Here is a 21678-nt window from a genome sequence, read left to right on the forward strand (position 1 = left end):
ACATTAATTACTTGTCTTTAAATATGGCTTCAATATGATTGAATTACTGATTTCAGAATAGGTAATCTTGGTAGCTACAAATACTGAACATCCAGGAAGCCATAGAGGAGTTGAACTAGGAAGGAGAAAACAGAAAGCCCAATGGGAGTGCAGTGGATCAAAATTCTGGTTAGTTAAGGGCAGAACCCAGGAACCTCAAGGAAATTTTTGCATACTACCTAGTCAATAAATTGATGCAAATAAAAAGGTAAATTGTGACAAATATGACTAAATACTAAAGAATAAAACTATTTGGCTAAAATTAAACGTTTTCTACCCACATGATAAAGGCAAGAAAAAGAAGAACAAAATTTCCCTATCAACACTAGATCTTTTCATTTCAAGGTCTTGCATATGCAGATCAGACATTATTTCTTAAGACTAGTAATCCAGGCTAATGAGATGCAAAAATTTGTGACATTTTCTCCTCTTTCACGAAAGCGGACCCTGCTACACTATAGGAATTCCACATCAGTCCACATGGACACTTCCTGTTGCATTTCACCCACCTAGTTCCACCTGTCCCATGCCACTCTTGGCCTATGTAGTGGCAGCTTTTACAGCCTTTATGCAGTACTCCAAAGGAGGGATCTTCAATACCAATAATGGGGATGGCAAAGAGAGACGTGTCTGAAAACCCATAAAAGACTAAGAACATGAGGGACAAAAGATTTTTTTTTCTCTCTAGAATTGAAAGGATAGTGTGATGGTATACAAAACACAAGTCTGTGTTGAAATTACTAAAGCTGACAGTTCAACTGCCTCAATAAAACATTTAAAAATAGTTTTAAAAGTCAGATGTGCTGTCCATTTAAAGACAAAAACCGAGATCCAAGATGGCTGGATAGAAGTACCCACCATTCACCTCTTTTTCCACAAGGAAGAACCAAAGTAACAAGTATATAGCTGCATTTTTTTTTAAATTTTTTAAATTTGTTATGCATGAGAGTATAGCTGCATTTTGAGGTGAGTAACCATGAGAAAACATCAGAAACCAGCAAGAGAAGACTGGAACTTGTAAAATTTAGAAACCTGTAACAACAACACAGCAAGAGAAAAAAATGCCCTGGCATCTGCCACCCTGGCTCCATAGCTGGGGAGGCAGAGTCTCTCCTTTGCAAGGATAAGGGTGAAAGAGAGTCTCATCAAACTCTTCCAGCACAGATGCTGGCAATTCTAGCAATTAGAAAGATCACAGCCCTCACAGGCTTAAGTTACTTATCTAAGCCCACTTAGATCAGTAACCTAAATCTGAACAGTGGCCTTGCTTTCGAAAAGGATCCACATAATAACTCAATAAGTACCCAGGGTTCTATAACCAGACACCATCTTAACAAGTGAGCTATTATCTGAGTTTGAACTGCTTTCTCGACCAGAAATTCCTGCATATTCCCATGTCTAGGACTCCACAGACTTTCTAATGCACTGTCTTGGGATGCAACTGAATTGTTACCCAAACGTGGCCCAGCAGAGTGACTGTGACCTAAGCCCTTGGGGTACTCTGCACTGTAGGGGATCCGTACCACACAGGACATCACCCACAAGAATCAGAAGATCAGTGCGCTTGTTCTCTGGGACCAAGAGCATGGCCAGACACATGTGGAATCACGTCAGTGCTGGGACTAAGGGTAGACACTCCCATAGCTCCCATCACCCCTCTTCCCCGTTCCACTCAAGTGCCTAATACTAACAGAGTGGGAAAGGATTATGGTGGTTACTGCTGCTGCTGCTGTTCTGTTCTGCCTACAGGAGCTTTCTGAGGGAAATTTGAGCCTCCACCCCTCTAGCTGTCACCCAATCCTTGGACATGCACTACCCATGAAGGAGTGGGGGTGTGGAAAAAGTCCTTGCTCTGTGCATTGCCCTTTCCTAAGTGAACACAGCTAAAGAGGGCTGAGAGAAGCTTCACCATGTGTCATCTACAGTCCCCCACATTCTTGATGTGCACTGCCATCAACAAACAAAAACATCAGAGCTCCTGCTGCCATTGCCCCCATGCAGTTCCCACAACTGCCCCCATCTCACACCATGCACTACTGTCAGGACTAAGACACAGACGGACAGAGGTGTTGCTGTGGTTCCCACCACTGCTGTTCCTTGTGCGGTGTCTGGTCCCTCCCTACTGACTGATTGGAAGACAAGAGCTTCAGGCACCTCACTGCTGCTGGAGCTGCCAGAGTCAGAGATGAGTGTAGCAGAACTATCATCAATAGGAAGTGACAGAGAAAATCCTGACACTTGATAGTGGCTGTCACCCTCATTGTAGAAATAACCACATGGTAACAATCCCCTATACACTGCTGTCTGCTATAGTGTCCCTACTCTTAGAAGGCTCACAGACACAGCAGGCCTCTTACTCCATAGGCTATGCTCTGTGCATAAAGTTATTAATCATAGCCATGTAAGCTATAAGGAGATACATCACGGTGTCAATCCAGAACTGAAACCAACTTTGCCTAAAAGTACTTATCCCAAGACACTCTTCAGGTGAAAGTTGCTTACTAGAAAGGCCATTGAGAAAAAGTGATAGAGACACCCCATCTACCAGGTACACCCAACTCAACACAAGAGCATCAGAAAGATGAAAATACAAAGCAATTTTACACTTCCAAAAGGACATAAGAACTCTCCAGCAATAAAAGAGAATGAAACAGAAATCTTGGAAACTTCAAATAAAAAGTAGAGTTGAAATCTTCAACAACAGACTAGATCAAGAGGAAGAAAGAGTATCTGAGCTTGAAGACAGTTTCTTTTGGTTCAATTTTAGTAGCTCATATGTCTCTGAAAATTTCTCCATTTCTTCTAGATTTTCCAATTCATTGACAAATCAGTATTTCCTTATGATCCTTTGAATTTCAACGGAATCTGTTGTAATGTTTATTTTTTTAATCTTAGTTTTGTTTCTTTGTATCCTCTCTTTCTTTTGGTTAATTTAACAAAAGGTTTGTCAATTTTCTTTATTCTTTAAGAAAAGTAACTTGTTCATTGATTCTCTTTTATTATTTTTGACTATAATTCATTTATTTCTCTTCTGATTTTTTTTATTTCTTTCCTTCCACTAATTTGAAGAATGATTTTATTCATTTTTTCCCCCTAGGACCTTTAGATGCATCATTAGGTAGTTTGCTTTAAGTTTTTTTTTTTTAATTTGGTATTGCTTGCTTGCTTGCTTGCTTGCTTGATGTAGGTACCCACTATTATAAACTTCCTTCTTCATGTTGCTTTGGTTATATATGCTTACTTTCTTCTGGTATGATGTTTTTCCATTTTCATTTTGCACGAGGAAATTTTTAATTTTCTCTCTGATTTCTTCAGTAATTCACAGTTCATTCAATAGTCTAGTGTTTAGTCTGCATGCATTTGTATAATTTCTGCAGTTTCTCTTGCTGCTGATTTCTAGTTTTACTAAATTATGATCCATGGAGATGCAATTATTTCAGTTTTTAAAAATTTGTTAAGACTTGTTTTGTGCTTAATATAGTCATTCTATGTGCTGATGGGAAGAAAGTGTTTTGCAGCTATTGGGCTGAATACTCTGAAATTGCCTGTTAAGTCCATTTGATATCTAATGTAATTTAACTGAAGTTTTTTTTTCATTGATTTTTTTGTCTGAATAATCTCTGTTGGTGAAAGTGGGGTAATGAAGTCACCCCACTATTATTGTACTAGCACACCTCTCTCCCTAAATACAATTAATGTATATTTTTAAAAGTTTGTTTTATATATAAATTATTTATAAAATGCCCATTTTATAAAACAGTGTGACTTTTTTGTCTCTTCTAACTCATTTTCTTAAAATCTATTTTTCCAGAGGTAAGTATAGCTATTTTGCCTTTGGATTCTATTCGCTATCATTGTATTAGCTATCATTTTACATTCTTTTACTTTTGATCGGTGCATGTCTTTGCGATGAATTGAGTTTCTTGTGGGCAGCATATTGTTTGGTCTTAAATTTTTTAATCCATTCATCCAGTCTGTGTCTTGAATAATTTACATTCATAGTTATTCCTGTCATTTTGTTGACTTTCTTCTGTTGTTATGAATGTTCTGTGTTTGTTTCTTTCCCTTTTATCCATTTTAGAGGTTTGTGGTTTTACTGTATTCACGATGATGCTTGGTTCTTTCCTATTTGTCATTTGCATTCTACTCTCACAGAGGTTTATTCGTTCACACTCTCTAATGATTGCGTTCATCTTTCTTCCTCTTCTGGGTATAGAATTCCCTTATGCATCTTTTGTAAAATGCTGGTCTGCTGGTCATGAATTCCCTTATGCACATCATTCAAGGTCTTTATTTCTTATTTGATTCTGAAACATGACCTTGCTAAGTACACTAGTAGTTTTGGCTGGCACTTCTTCTTCTCATATAACTTGAATACATTATTCTATGCCCTTCTGGCCTTTAAAATTTATGCTCAAAAATATGCTTCTAGTTTAATGAGTTTGCCTTTTTAGGGGCTTTTCCTTCTTTTCTGAAGATTCTCTATTCTTTCTTTTGGCAATTTAGATATAATATGTCAATTTAAATACAACATTCCTGGCCATGCCTATTTGGGGTTCAAATATCTCCCTTATTTGGATATCCATATCTTTCTAAGTTTTAGAAAATTTTTCCCCAAGTATTTCACTTACTATGTTTTCTATGCCTTCAGACTACAGCTCTCCTACCTCAGATACACTGATGAGCCAGATGTTTGATATTTTAATAGAATCCCAGAGAACTTGTGTATTCTTTTCATTTTTTCTTTATTTTTATTTGAATAAAATATTTCAACCAACTTGTTTCAAGCTTAAATATTCCATTTGATCTGGTGTCTTGTTGAGGCTTTTATATGAGTTTTTATTTTACTTATTAAGCTTTTCATTTCCAGGATTTTTAATTGGTTCTTTTTCAGGATCTCTCTCTCTCTCTCTCTCTCTCTCTCTCTCTCTCTCTCTCTCTCTCTCAGTACAGGATTGAATTCAGGGGCACTGAATCACTGAGCCACATCTCAGCCCTTTTTTATATTTTATTTAGAGACAGAGTCTCACTGAGTGCTTAGGGCCTCACTAAGTTGCTAAGTCTTGCTTTGAACTCACATCCTCTTGCCTTAGCCTTCAGAGATGCTGGGATTGCAGGCGTGCACCAACACATCTGGCTCCAAAGTCTCTATCTCTTTAATTAATTTCTTATTCATATCCTACAATATTTTTATAATTTCATTAAACACTCTGTATTCTCTTAGATCTTACTGAGCTTTTGAAAAATCATTATTTTGGGAGCTGGGATTATGGTTCAGTGGTAGAGCGCTTGCCTAGCACGAGTGAGGCACTGGGTACACTCACACATTGCTAGTGGTACTGCAAATTGGTGCAGCCAATCTGGAAAGCACTATGGTGATTCCTTGGAAAACTGGAAATGGAACCACAATTTGACCCAGCTATTCTTCTCCTGGGTCTATACCCAAAGGACTTAAAAATGGCATATTATAGGGATGCAGCCACATCAATATTTATAGCAGCACAATTCACAATAGGTAAACTGTGGAGCCAACCTAGATGCCCTTCAGTAGATGAATGTATAAAAAACTTATCGAGGCCCTAAGCACTCAGTGAGACCCTGTCTCTAAATGAAATATAAAAAAGGGCTGGGATGTGGCTCAGGGATTAAGTGCCCTTTAATTGATCCTCAGCACCACATAAAAAAATAAGAGTTATTGTGTCCACCTACAACTAAAAAAAAAAATCATTATTTTGAATTCCTTATCAGGCATTTCATCAACTTCAGTGTCTCTGCACTCTGTTACTTCAGAATTATGACCTTTACGAGGTATCATGTTGCCTTATTTTTAATATTTCTTATGTTTTTATGTTGAGATGAATGCATTTGTTGAGATGTAGATCTCTTCCACTTTTATGTGATAGCCTTCTTAGTAAGCAGCTTTCTCTGGACCATGTGTCTTGGAGGATCAGTTTGTTTTATGATGTTGAGTTTATTTCCAATTGTACTTCTGAGAGTCATCTTTCTGTGGCTTCTCCAGCTGTGACTGGTGGGCTTTGACATAAGGTGTACCTTAGAAGAGCCTGAGGAGCACACTTTCTCTGTAGGTATCACGTGAGGTTCCTCTAGTAACTCAGTGGTTTGGTATAGACAGATCATGTGGGGTGTATCCTCCACGTTACACCTACAAAAGGAGAAGCAAAAGCCCTATTGGGTGATAGGAATTTCTATGGGTATTACTGATACTATACTATTAGTTGAAAGCAATTCTGCTACTTCTTTCTTAAATCATGGTAAGGGCCTGAAACTTGTAACTTCTGCTTAGATGCTGGTGCCATTCCTAGTGTTTCATGGGGAGAGGCAGAGGCTAGAAATCACAGCTTCCCCTCTTTGGCGTTTATTTTCAGGGTACAATCTGATAGAGTGTGGTAGTGATCAATGCCGAGGACTTCCATAGGTGCGTATCCACAACAATTATGTTATTTCTCACTGTCATTACTGTGTGATTGACTATCCTGTATGGGGATATCAGACCCACTTTAAAAGTTTCTACTTTAATTGTGCCCACTCGGGGACAGGTCATCACTTGAGACCTTCCCCACCACTTTATCCTTGAAGTTGAAGTATTTGCCAAGGTTGAAGGAGGACTAGGTCATGACGGGAGCCGGGTGCAATTCCTCTCCATTGGCTGGGAGTGTAGCTTACCTATCCCACATATGCTAAGTCCCAGATTCCATCCTTAGCATTGCACAAAAATCCCTGGAAAAAAAAACAGATCACAACAACAACAATGGGGAAAGGGAAAAATAATATAGAATACAGGAGAAAAGTTAAAAAACTGAAATAAGAAATAAAAAACTGAAACAAGAAAAAAGGAGAAAAAAATGTAAATATGTATAAATAAAAAATAGAAAAGGGAAAAAGCAAAAATTTAAAAGGGAAGGAAAACAGAAAATAAATTTTAGATAATAAATGAAGAAAAAGAAAGAGGAAAAAAAAAGAAACAGAAAATTTCTTTTTTTCCAAGGTGCTGAGAGGGGAAGACCAGGGTGGATGTTTATAATCTATGCCAATCAGTCTCGGTCTTCTTTGGCTGTGAATCCTGTGGATAGGGTGAAGGCTAAAGTTTATTCAAACATACCCCATTCTTTCCATTGTGATGTTTGTCAACTGGCTAGTGGAACGGATTTGTCACTGAAGCTCATTGTAATTCCTCTTGGCTGCTTTGCAGGCTGTAACAAGCTGGTATAGAATACAAAGTTTGCCAGGCAAAAGTTCTCTCTGGAGGATTTTGGGATTCATGCTCCAAAGAAAAGGCATAGGCCAATGCTATCATGTATCTCCAGATTCCTCTAAGGGTGAAGAAAGGAAATGAAGCCACAAAGATCTGTGCTGTGTAGGGGGGGTGGGGGCAGCGTGAATCATGTGATCTACTGCCTTCAAAACTGGTGCCCTCAGATTTGGCTCCCATGTGAAATCACATGCAACTATTTACTTTCCCAGGCTCTGAAGGCAGGTTTAACTTCTTTAAATTAACTTTTAAAGATAAGGGCCCTCTGCTCCCCTCTACATCACAGTCCACATTTCCCACTGCAGAGAATTCTCAGTGGATTTGTGTTGAAGTCTCTCCCCTAACCCAACACTGTCACATGAGTCAGATGCCCACTGAGTCAGTGCAGGGAAAAGTCCAACAGATCCTGGAGAGAGGAAAACAAAGGAGCTCTTGATCCCCTGAGCAGTAAGCTCAAACAAATAGGACCCTTCACAAGATGGCTTCCAGTTACAGCACCATGAAAATACGCTAAGAAATGCAGATATGTCTTCTGAGCTAGCTCTCTCTGTGAATCCCAGGACTCTTATCCTATTTCTATCTACACAGTGCCACCATCTAGTTAGTGTGGGGCTTGCTGGGACTCTCTCTTAATCTATAACCTTGCAGAGAGTTACTCCCCTGCCATGAGATCAGTGTTAAGGTTCTTCTGTTTTTCTTTCTTTTTTTCTTTTTTTAGGCTTTTTTTTTTATTGTTGGTCGTTCAAAACATTACATCTAATTTGATATATTTCACAGTTTGATTCAAAAGGGTTATGAACTCCCATTTTTACCCCGTATACAGATTGCTGAATCACATCAGTTACATCAATTACATTTCCATTGATTTACATATTGCCATTCTAGTGTCTGATGAATTCTGCTCTCTATCCTATTCTCTACTATCCCCCCTCCCCTCCCCTCCCCTCCCCTCTTCTCTCTCAACCCCCTCTACTGTAAAACACTTCTTCCACTTGTATTATTCTTTCCTTACTATTCTATTATCCAAAACCTCTGGGTTTTGCCAGGTCTCCATCCCTGTGGTATTAAATTCTAGCATTCTCCCGTGGCTACCAAATTCAACATATACAGCGTCACACCAATTGCCTCCATCCTTTGGAGAAGCAGGCAAGTACTGGGTACCTCTAATTCACTATCTTAAATCCCCAAGAATTAATATTATTACAATGTCCATACTACCCAAAGCAAATTACAGATTCAATGCAATACCCATCAAAATACCAATAACATTCTCCACAATAGTATCAAAAACAATCTTAAAGTTCATATGGAAGCACAAAAGATTCCAAATAGCAATTTTAAACAAAAAGAACAAAACTGGAGGCATCACAATACCTAATTTCAAAACATACTACAGAGCCATAGTAACCATGGTACCAACAACAACAACAAAAACAAAATAGACTCAGAGACCAATGGAACAGAACAGAGATTCCAGAAATAAAACCATGCATCTATAGCCAAGTAATTCTTGACAAAGGCTCAAAAACATTGGATAAAGGTCAATCTCTTCAATAAATGAATGGTGCTGAAAAAAGAAAAAACTGGTTATCCATATGCAGAAGACTATAATTTAGCTCCTATCTCTCACCTTGTAAAAAAATCAACTCAAGATGGGGGATCTGAATGACAGATCTAAAATTTCTGGATGAATATACAATACTTCAAAACCTCAGTATAGCCAGTGATTTCTCTGGATAAGACCTGAAGGCATGGCAGAAAAAAGCAAAAATTGACAAATAAGATTATATCACATTAAATACCTTCTTCAGAGCAAAGAAATCAAAAACAAAGTGAATGAAGGTATTTGCCAAATATTTCCTGAGACAGAGAATTAGTATCCAGAATATATAAGGAACTCAAAAATTTAACCACAAAATTAGAAGTAATCCAATTTAAAACTGGGCAAATAGTGAACAGGCACTTCTCAAAAGAATACAAATGGCCAAATTTAAATGAAAAAGTTATCAATATTTTTAGCCATCAGAGAAATGCATATCAAAGCTATAATGAGATGTCATTCACCCTGTTCGAATGGCTATTACTAAAATAAATAAATTAATTAATAAAATGCTAGTGAGGATATGGAGAAAAAGAACTCTTATACACTGCTGTTGGAAATGTAAATTAGTAAAATCAGTATGGAGGTTCTTTTAAAAACTATAAAGAGACATAACATTTTCATGATATACTATCCCACTTTGAGGTATGTAGCCAAATGAACTGAAATCAGTATACCAGATATATAGCTATTTTACTCTATTTTTTTTTTACCACTGTGACCAAAAGACTTGACAAAAATAAATTACAGGAGGAAAAGTTAATTTTGGAACTCACAATTTTAGAGTAGTTCAAAGACGACCAACTGGGTTGATCAAGATGAAGGTTCAGCTTCATCTTGGCCTGAGATGAAGCTGAACCTCACGGTGGAGAAGTGTGGTGGAGGAAAGCATTTCAGAAAACAGAGAGACATGTGCTCACCAGGAACAAAATATCTACCCAAAAGGAATGACCCCAATGAGCCATCTCCTCCAGCCACATTCTTCCTGCTACTGTTACCCCTACAGTTAATCCCTATCAGTGGATTAATGCACTATTTAGGTTAAGGCTCTCATAACCCAATAATTCATCTCTAAACTTTCTTGCAGTATTTCACATGAGTTTTGGGGGGACATAGCTAAATCATAACAGCTGTACACCCTTTTTTACTGCAGCACTATTAACAATTGCTAAGATATAGAATCAGCTTGATGAGTGAATGGATAAAGAAAATGTGACTTATATCCACATTAGAGTATTATTTAATCACAAAAAGAATAAATTCCTGGTATTTGTAGCAAAATGGATAGGACTAAAGGACATTAAGTGAAATAAGCCAGACACAGAAAGAAAAATACTGCATGTCCTCTCTCATGTGTAAGCTAAAAATGTCAACTTGAGAACAGAATAGAATTACTAAAGGTTGGGAAGCATGTGTGGGGTGGAGGGTAGAAATGGGGAGGTTGGGTTTACTCACTGCCCACTATAGCATATATAGAAATATCACTGTGAATCTCATTGATACAAACAATTAGCATGTGTTAACAAAACTTGCTTAAGTAAAGATAAAACTTAAAGTAGTCCTTTCAAATATTTAATTCAAAGTAACCAAAAATAAAAATATATTTCTTTTGAGAATTTGACTTTTAAAACCATATATTTGCATTCATTAAAATAATGATCAATTAAATGTATGATACCAAAAATGTATAATACTTTACGCAATTTATTTTTTCACATAAAGTCCAAAAATAGAATTCCTGCTCCTGGAAGATATAGTTCTTCTCCAAGTTCTGAATCAATGAACTGAGCTCTTTCTGCCTTGTGGTTTTTCACATTCAAAATGTAGCTTCTAAAATTAGTGTGTTTTCCTGAATCAGAGTATGAGGGGGAAAAACACCTGGAAAATGCACCCTTGATTCCTGACTGAATTGCACTGACAAGAACTAGTCACATGGCACCACCTAAATGTAAAAGATTCAGAGAAATATAGATGCTGGATAGACAACTACATTTAAGCAACAGAGGAGCATAACTCTTTGGTGGAAACCTAGCCTTCTATTCCATCTGGCCACCAAATACCTCTGAGCATCATTTGCACCCAATACACAACATACCCTAAAATACCTCATTGTTGACATCCTCAAATAGCATCTAGTTACTTCATTCACCTCAAAGTTTGGGCTATCCAGCTTGTATGAAGTCCTCTTACCTATGCTTTTCAAGGAGCTACTCATGGTTCTGCATTCTGTGTTCCACATTGGCTAGCCATGTGTTACACCCTACATCATATGAAATGGTGGGGAAAAGAAAGTGTAAATGTAGTTACAAATTCACATTCAGAAAAGGAAAGATAGAGAAGCAGAAATCAGGCTCTATCCCATAGCAATGATGAAATTCCAGAGGATAAGGACTGTGTACACTTCTTTCCTGGCAGTGGTATATCTCAGTGTCTTTTTTAAGTGGCTATCATATCTAAAATCACATGTGTCATCATAAAGGTAAACCTGAAAAAGGATATATTATTTGCTTCCCTTACTATTTTGGAGGGCAGTGGTACTGGGGATTGAACCCAGGGGTGCTTTACCACTGAGTTATACTCCCGGTCCTTTTATTATTTTTTTATTTTGAGGATGGGGTCTCATTAAGTTGCTGAGAGTCTTGTTAGGCTGTTAAGGCTTGTCTCAAACTTGTGATCCTCCTGCCTCAGTCTCCTGAGTCCCTGAGTTTACAGACATACATCACCATACCCAGAGCTTCCTTTTCTATTGATAATGGATATTAAAGCATAAAATAGATTAAAATATTCCTTTTATGACTATAAGCACAAAAATGACTATTAAATCATAACAATTTTGTATTCTCAATTAAACAAAAGTTTTTCTTAACATTCTGTCTGTAATGCTGATGGTCCTTCATTAATTCAAATTCTACATAATGAAAAGTGCTATATCACCCTAGAAATATTTTAGTACACCACATATAAACATTGAAGAATAACACCCAACATAGAGGGCTGGAGATATAGCTCAGTTGGTAGAGTGCTTGCCTCACATGCTTAAGGCCCTGGGTTCAATCCCCAGCACCACAAACACACACACACACACACACACACACACACACACACACACACACACACACACATTATAGAGGAAAATTTGTATTGATGTTTTATAAGAATGCACATAAGAAAAATTTCATAGGAAGCATTCTCTTGGTCTTTGGATTATGCCATCCTTCTTTCAGACTTAAAGCTCCAAACTCATAGTAAAGCAAAACCAAGAAACTGCTTTGAAAGTTCTTTTGACTCTGATTATGACAACTAAAGGACATATGCTAGCTGTTATCCTCTGGCTGGAAAACCTATCATCTCAGTTTCAAAGAGATGGATGCTTCCTTTCTATGGCTTAACCTCTTAATATGAGCCAGAAAAACTTCTGCAAACACAGTCTATCATTTCTTTTTTTTTTTAATGTCTGTCAGAGTCCATGGTAATCATAGTCTAGTATAAAATGCAGTCCACTTACTTCATTTAACTGAAGAACCAGCTATGACTCTTAAGGATAACCCATTATGGATGAAGGTGAGAGCAACTAAAAACCTCAAAGTGCTATATGATTGCATTGCCAGTACTCTTCAGTGATCACATGAAACTTCACTGTTAAGAATGGAGTGACCATTGTGACATTTTATTTTATCATTATGATCATTCTCAGAAAATGTGAACGTGTATATAGAATGCAAACATTCACAACAGTTTTCAGTATTATACCAAGGACTTATAATTTCTTTCACTTACAGTTCTGGAGATTGCTCAACTTATCACTCTTCTTTCATCTGTTATCAGCATATATGTAGAAAGGCAAGGAAAAAATCATTGTCTAATTTAGCAAGATTTTTTTAAAACGTCATATTTATTTCAGCAAGTAAAATTCATTAATATCTTTACTGAGCCTCTCATTCCTTATTAGCAATGTAAACATTTAATCTATATTTTGAAGGGCATGCATGGCTTATTAATTTTAACACAATTTTGTGAAGTAGATTACTAACCTGATATTTTATACAAAGAAATTGAGGTAGAGATATTAAGCATCATGTCAAAACTACATAGTTTGCTACTGATAAAACTAGGTTTTAAAATCAGATAATTTGGATCCAGAACCTATAACATTTGTACTGGTTTGTGATATCCAGTCACATAAACTTGAAGTAAATGCTACATTTGTCTGTCTCTGAGTCTAATATAATCTGAGGAAACAAACAATCCTGCTAAACTCTGAAGCTTTAAAATATGAATGAAAAATTGTGCTCCATTTTTGTATTATAAATCAAAGTGCATTCTGCTGTTATGTATAACAAACAAGAACAAATAAATAAATGTTAAAAATAAATTAAATAAAATATGGATGCTTTGCAGTTCAAGTTTTAGTTTTGAAAAAGAATGTCTACCTACAATGAAACACTACGTTTTCCAACAGGTAGTATTTTCAGAGAAGAGACTGTCTAGTTGGATGCTATAACATTTTATGAGGCCTAGAGATCCTGATGAATTAACTTCTGCCCTGCCTGGTTCTTATCCTAAGACTTAAAATAGATCAGAGTTAATTCCAAACCAGGACAGTTGAATAATATTAACAAAGTTCATAGAAACTGGAGAAGACATCAGACTATCAGCTAATGAGCATATTGTCTTCACATTTGAAAAGATAATTACTTAGAATATTTTATGAACATATAATAAGAACAAGGGTTATTATTATATAATTATTTTCTTTTATTGGTTTTCTTTATGAGTACATGCTTGGACAACAATTCTTATCTATAACTAAGACACTATCTAGTTAATAGTGCACCTGTCCTTGTTGAATTTGTCTTGTTAAATCACCAAAAGGCAAGTTAAGTCTAGTTACATTTGAACAAGTAATTTCATTATAATGTAATAAATGACTCAAAAATATATGTATAAGGTGCAGAGAGCAGATTGGGAAGAGGATCTCTGTTTACCTGGAGGAATCAGAAGAAAAGGAGAGATGAATAGGGAATCATTTTCACAGAAGATATTATGTTTGAGCTGAATCCTGCAGAATAAATAGAAATCCTCTGAAGAGAAGAATAAACAAACATAGAGAACAAAGTGTACAAGAGTACAGTTAGAAGGCCTAAATGATCCACAATTTTTTCCACAAGCTGCTGTTACTTACAAAGTTAAGGGTAAAGAAAGCTAATAATACACCATTAGGCAACACTCAAATTATCTTGAGGTTTGAGAAGATAAAATAAGAAGTTTCTTCTACCAGAAAAAGTGAGTTGCCTTCTATAATATCAATTTGGATTCACATAAAGAGATGACCAATAGAGTTTTAAAAAAAGAAAGAAAGAAAGAAAGTAATTGGGGGCGGGAGGAGGGAAGGGGAGAGGATAGTACTAAGGATTAAAACAGAAGAAACTGATGTTATATGCCAAAATGAACCTTGCTAATGTGTATAATTATAAAGAACTAAAAAAAGAAAAGAAAAGCTTAGATTCTTCTTACTTTCCTCCCACGTTCTCCTAGTAATACATCAAAGTAATATAAAGGAACACTAACCTGGTTACAAATGATCAAAGTCTTTCCTGTCTGTAACATTTCAGATCAAACTCAGTGTGCAGTACATTTCCTGAATTATTGTTAGCAATAAAAAAGACTGGTGGATTTTTAAAAAGACTTTTGTACAAGCTATTGGAGTTATTGGGTACGTAACATTTTATACAACAACATTAATGCAGTCATTTTTATTTCAGTAAGATTTTGATTACATCTCCAACTTTATTCTCATACAGTTGTTAAAACAGATGTGATCATTCCACATCTGAGTCTTAATAGTTCAGGTCAGGAATTAAATGAGGAAAAAGATGAGGTATGAGTACAAGTGGAAAGATTAAGGATTTGGAGTGGAAGGAAGAAAAATGCAAAGATCAGGAGTAGAAAGAGATCAAGTTCAGAGGAAGGGTAAAAGTTAGAGTAGGGATCATGTTTTCAGTGAAGGAAATGAGTTCATGTCAAAATATCCTCTATCAGGAACTTTCCTACTGATGAGTATAGTGCTAACATTCAAGACCATAAAACAACAGAAAAATAACTCTGAGGCATTATTCCATTCACAACAAAATCTTCCCATGTTTGTTATTCATTAATATTCTGAAACTACATGCAATGCAAACATATTGACAAAATACATAGATGGATAGACTTTCTCTATGGAACTTTACATAAACTAGAGTAGTTATTTTTAAATTATTATTTTAAGTAGATATTATGGTTCAAAGATGAGATTTTTTAAAAGTTGAGCACAGAAACTAATAAATTTATCAATACTAATACTTTGAATATATTTTCAAAAAATTGTATCCTATTATAAATGGGCAATGTGATTAAGGAAAAATGAAGGAAAAGTGAAAACAAGCGGTAAAAACATTCCAAAGTAGTATTTTTCACCATTACACAAAAGAGGAGGTGGAGGAAAGAAGAAAAATGGAACTAGTGAACCATCTGCCACCCCTCTCAAAAAACAAACAAATAAATAAACCCTCGGGTACTTGTTTCATTTTTACAAAACAAAATATATATTGTTGACCCACTTGACTTTTGACATGAACTGGAAATATTCTGAAGAACAAAAACACAGAAACCATGACTTCATAGAACTTTTAATAAGACAAGGAGAGAAGATACAAAATAATTACATGATATGCATTGAAGAGTCATGAAGGGAAAATCAGAATGGAGAGTGCACAGCAGGGAAATGTAAGCCAATTTATGAAACCAGGAGGCTTTGCTGAGAATATGATATTTGAGAAGTAACCTAAGATGATCCTGATGTTGAGATTATGTGAACAAAATGGGAGACTATTTTTTTCAGACCCAGAGAAAAGCATATACAAACGCTCTGAGTTGGGAACATGTCTTGTTTGTGAAACTAAAATCAGCAAGTCTCCAGCACAGTCATTGAGGAAGTGTATTGTGAGAGAAGGCAGCGTGTGGGGTACTAATATGAAATGCTCCAAAAAGGAGATAACGCAGGCCCTTTACAGAAGGAGAATCCACACTTATCTACTGTACCCATTTGCCTTAGATTCCACAGAACAATTTTATCCTGATTTAATTAACATAAAACAAAAACTAGGAGCCAGAAGATACCACTGGTTTCACCCAACTTTAAATGAAGATATACAAAAACTGACCAATTTTCCTACAACTCCTCAAAGCCTCCCTGGTCAAGGTCATCATGTTGCAAATCCAGTGCTTACTTATCTTCAGACAACTCAGCAGCATGTGTCACAGATGATTATTTCCTTCTTGGAATGCTTCTTTCATACCATGACACATGACCCTCCTGGTAGTCTTTTTGTCTCATCAGCTACTCCTCCTAACCTTCCTGATGCTTGCTCTCCTCTGCTTCAACTCTCAGGGTTGAAACGCATATGGAAGCTCAACCCTTCTTCCTTCTTCCACATACTCTTCCATCTAGGCCCATGGCTTTGAACATCCTTATCTCCTAATTCTTTGCCTATAGTTTGACTTCTCACCGCTTCAGAGTTACACGTACAACTTGACATCCCTACTAGGATAGGATCTACTCATATATAACACAACCAAAAAGAATCTGATTTTGCCCCTGCAAGACATGGCCTAAAATTTCAAGTGTCACCTTGACAACTTTGAGCCTTATTGAGTTACCCTAAATCCTGCCACCTATGCCCCTATACAGTAGGAAAGGGTTCATTACCTGAAAAGTTCCCCTATCAGCTGAACCTGCTGCACATTTTACCCAGTCCTCAACATAAAAGATCTCACTTCTTTGCCAATTCATAAAATTATTCAAGCAAGCCAATTAGATCCTCCTGCAGGAAGCAGGAGATACCTCACCTTCTAGTTACTGCAAAGCCTGCTCCCACAGCTCCTTCTTGCAAATTATATATAATTCCCCAAACTCCCAAGCTCTAGCTACTGTTTCCTTTCTACAGAAGAAAACTATGATTTGCTCAGCTCCTCATGCAGCATCTGTGTAGCCATTCACAGCATGCAGTGTCCTCCCAGCCCCCACCCCAACCCCAGACTGTATTACGACTATTAAACTGCTGCAGCTAGACCATCTCATCTGTGCAGTTTCAGGTGTTGTGTATTTGACCATCTCCTACAATTTAGGGCACAAGATCCCTCTATTAATGATGTGAATAAGCCAATGAACTGGTCAATGAAGTGGTCATATCCTCAAAACATACTCTTCTTATATATAACTCAATATATAGTGACCTCATCCAACAAATTATTAAGTAGAAATGATAAAAGATTCTTATCTTTCCTTTGTAACCACCTCTAGTCAGCCTGAAAGTGCTTCTGCCTCAAAAAAATATAAAGCAAAACTGTCCTCACAGACTCTGTGACACTCTGTGTTTAGTTAACATTCTCTCTCACCTATGTCACTACAGTGACCCCCTAGATGGACCCTCAGCTTTTATGCTTACCATGAACAATAATGCAGTGTTCACAGACAGTTCACGAAAGCTCTAGTAGTTTTCCATCACTTTCAAACTATGAATTCTTTCCCTGGCTTTCAACATCCTAAATGATTTGACTCTGCCTGCCTCCTAAACTCATCTTGTTTTGTCTCACATCACCCTCTTCATTCAAACACATTGATCCGCTCTCCTTAGAATTTGATACATTTGTTCTTGCTTTGGGGTTTTCACATTAGCCATTGTTTCTGCCTGGGAAGAGATTCTTTCTACTCTTGTCATGGCTGGATAACTGTCATCATCTCAGCTTTAGCTGAGAGGATGTATCCTCTTTCTTAATAGACATTTTCCTATCTCCCAATCTCTATCATGTCATTTGTTTTTGGTTCTTCACATTTATTACCATCTTTTATCTTTCTTATTTATGTACTCCTTTACTTGATACTTGCTCCCACCTGCCAGATTGGAAACCGGTGAGAGCTAGTAGCTTGACAGCCTTATTCACCGCTATAAATCTCAGTATCTACAACCGTGCAGGGTGCAGGCACTTAATGGGAAATCAATTGCAGCTGCTAAAAGAACAGAAGGAGGAAACAAAGCAATGAATGCAATGATTGAAGCATATATTTAGGATTTATACAGGCCATTATTCAAATCCCACTAGCTCTGAGAACTCTCTCAATCTTAGTTTTCTTCTCTAGAATGAAAATAACTATTTCATCAGGGTTAAGAGAATCGAATTAGATATAATGAGTTTTTAATTCCCAGTAGACAGTATCTATATAATAATAAAAACTCATATTAAGCAAACTTCAGTCTACCAGAATCAGTCAGCTTTCTGAAAATATCTTAGGGTACAACACATAAAAGAGAGAAATAAAATCAAAATTCCAAACTACAAATCACTCCATTTACTCTACTGCTACAAGGGTTAGTTGGTTGGTTTTAAGAAGATTGAATAGAAATTTTGTAACTTCCTTGTCAGATTTTGGTCAAAATCTATTTGTTAAATTATAATGAAACAACTCACCTCTAAATAAGGAGCATTTATGAGATAAAATCTTCTACATTTATTTGAGTTATAATCTTATTGTTTGTTTTAGAGCATATCTCTCAAACTATGCTTAGGGCTGAGTGCAATTGTTTAAAAATATAGAAAAGTTATAGCACCGTTAATCATGCTTAAAATTTACACAGATTTGGGGTCACAAGGAAGTAGGAAATTATCTTCAAGTTTTAAAAAGTTAAAACAATTTAATCCACCTTAGCATTTTGAGTTGCAAATGCTATACACTTTACATTATTGGGCAATTATATTAATATACATATTTAATAAATTTTGTTAACAACAAGAAGATTAATTTTATTATAAAGCATAATCTTCTTTCTGGATTTGTTTACAATATTGTAATGGTTCATTTGAATTGTCAACTTGATTGGATTAAGAGATGATCAAGATTAAGAAGCTTCTGGGTATGTCTAGGAATGATTGGCATTTGGGATAGCTAAGTGGAGTGGAGACCCTCCCTAAGCATGGGCAGCACCATCCAGTAAACTGGAGGCTTGGATCAAATAAAATGGGAAGAAGAAGGAAGCAGCAGCATATGCAAGCTCAACTCTTCTTGAACGGGTTTTTTTGTTTGTTTGTTTTAGTTATAGATGGACACAATACCTTTGTTTTATTTATTTATTTTTATATGGTGCTGAGGATCAAACCCAGTGCCTCACACAGGCTAGGCAAGCACTGTACCACTTGAGCCACAACCCCAGCCCTAAAGTTGAGTACATCTTAAAACATTCATCCGCTTTGGATGTATTGTTCTGAGTACTTTTTTAAGACCTTTAGCCCATTTTTATTGAATTATTTGTTTTCTCTAATTGATTTGTAGGATATCTCTCTATATTTTAAATGAATACTTTGTAAATTGTATGCACTTGAATATTTTCATCCCCTGTCAACTGAATTTTCTTTCTTTTTTTTAATTTTTGTTTTTCAGTGGACACAACATCTTTTTTTTTATTTTCTATGTGGTGCTGAGGATCGAACCCAGCACCCCATGCATGCCAGGCAAGCACGTTACCACTTAAGCCACATCCCCAGCCCTCAACTGAATTTTGTAACATTCAATTCATATGTTTTGATAAACAAAATTTTAATTAATATGCTACAATCTTTTCTCTTAAGGTTAGTGCTGTTTCCTTGAAGAAAATGACTGCTTACTCAAAACTCATGAAGATATTCTCCTGGGATTTACTTTTACAATTGTTATTGTTTTACTTTTGACATTTACACCTATAATCTATAGGGGATGATACCTGTGTATGGTGGGAGGCAGGCACAAGATACATCCTTTTATTATATACATCTATGTGATTTAGAAACACTTATTAAAAGGACCATCTCTTTCCCCCATCAGATTGAAGCAGAACCTTTGTTTTAAGTCAGATTATCAGTGTGACAATGTCCAGAGAGTTGGGGATGTAGCTCAGTGGTAGAGTGCTTGCCTATTACATGTGAGGCCCTGGATTCAATCCTCAGTACTAGAAGAAGAAAAAAAGAAAATGCTGAATACATATGGGTGTTTGTCCCCACTTTTGGCTGGCAGTTTATTCCATTCATCTATTTGTTGGTGTTTCAGTACTACATTGCCTTAATTACTGTTGCTTTATAGAAAGGGCTTATGTATTGGTGAAACTCTTCCAACTCTTTCTTCTTCAACAAGATTAACTTGGCTTCTCTAGAGTTTTTTCAGGTTTTGAATTAGCTTGTCATTTTCAACAAGAAAATTCAATTTTGAATAGTATTGTATTGAATATAAGAATTAAATTGAAGAAAGTTGACATCTGGAAAACATTGAGATTTTAGTCCATAAACATAGCATATACTTCTTTAGGTTTTCTTCTATTGCTTGCTCAATAATAACCAATAAAGTTTCTGCAGTTATTGAGTTATTCATAAATATTCAATAATTCCAGGTGCTATATTAATGGTATCAATTTTTAATTATATCTTATAATTATCTGCTTCTGGTATATAGAAGTATAATTGTTTGTTGATCTTACATCTAGATAAACTTCCTAAGGTTATGTTTAAAATCTCAATGTTTTTCAGATGTCAACGCTTCACTGGTCCCTTACAATCTGAGATCATAATGTATTTGCCTCTCTACACTGACTTATTTTGTTTAGCATGTTCTTCAGGTTCATTCATGTTGTTGTAATGATAGAATGTTTTTCTTAAGACCAAATAGTATTCATTGTGTATATACACCACATTTTTTATCCATTCATCCATCAGGGGACACTCTGCTTGTTTTGTTTCTTAGCTGTCATGAACAAGGCTTCAATAAGCATGGGGTTCAAATATTTCTTCAATATACTGATTTCCTTTGAATACACACCCAAACATTGATCATAGGGTAGTTCTATTTTGAATTTTCTGGGAATCTCCAGATTTTTTCAATAAATGCATGATATTTCTATATGTAGTTTTCTCCATGAAACTATTCCATGCTATCAGTAATAATTTATTTTCCCACATATTTCCATTATTTGTTTTTCATTCTTCCCTCTGTATTTGTGTTTCTCTTTGCCACCATTTTTCTTCTATCTTAAAAATCCCCTTCAGTATTTCCTTCAGCGATAGCCTGTTAGTGATAAATTTCCTCAGACTTTGGCTGCTAATATTACCTTGTCTTCTTCTGTGCAGTATAACTTTCCTATGTATGGATGGAATCTGGGCCATCATTCTTTTAAACCTATCCACCTATCCTTTGATTCTGTTAACCATTTTTTTTAAGTCTTTGCTGCCAATTTGGTGTTAATGCATTTGCTGCATCCCTGGATGTCTCCAGAGTTTGCTTCTGACTTAGGTATTCATAAGTGTGACTGTAATATATATAATGTGATTTTTTAAAATTTACCCTTTTGAATTTTTCTGTGCTTATAGATTCTCTAAGTTGATGTCATTCATTTTTTTGTTTTAAATAATTAGCCATTGTAATTTCAAATATTATATCTGCCATGTTCTTTCTTTTTTTTAAATTTTTAAGTTGTTATAGATCTTTATTTTATTTATTTACTTATATGTGACACTGAAAATTGAACCTAGTGCCTCACACATCCCAGGCAAGTGTGCTACCTTGAGCCCCAGCCCCAGCCCCTCTTTCTCTTTTTTTCTGTGGGACTCTAATAGGCTCTAGGTTCTTGTATCACATATACATCTAATACTTTGTTTTTTCTGTTCTTTTTGTCATTTAAGTTTAGATCAATTATTTTCTATTAGTTTATTT

This window comes from Ictidomys tridecemlineatus, chromosome 9, assembly GCF_052094955.1.
Source record: "Ictidomys tridecemlineatus isolate mIctTri1 chromosome 9, mIctTri1.hap1, whole genome shotgun sequence".
Lineage (NCBI taxonomy): Eukaryota > Metazoa > Chordata > Mammalia > Rodentia > Sciuridae > Ictidomys > Ictidomys tridecemlineatus.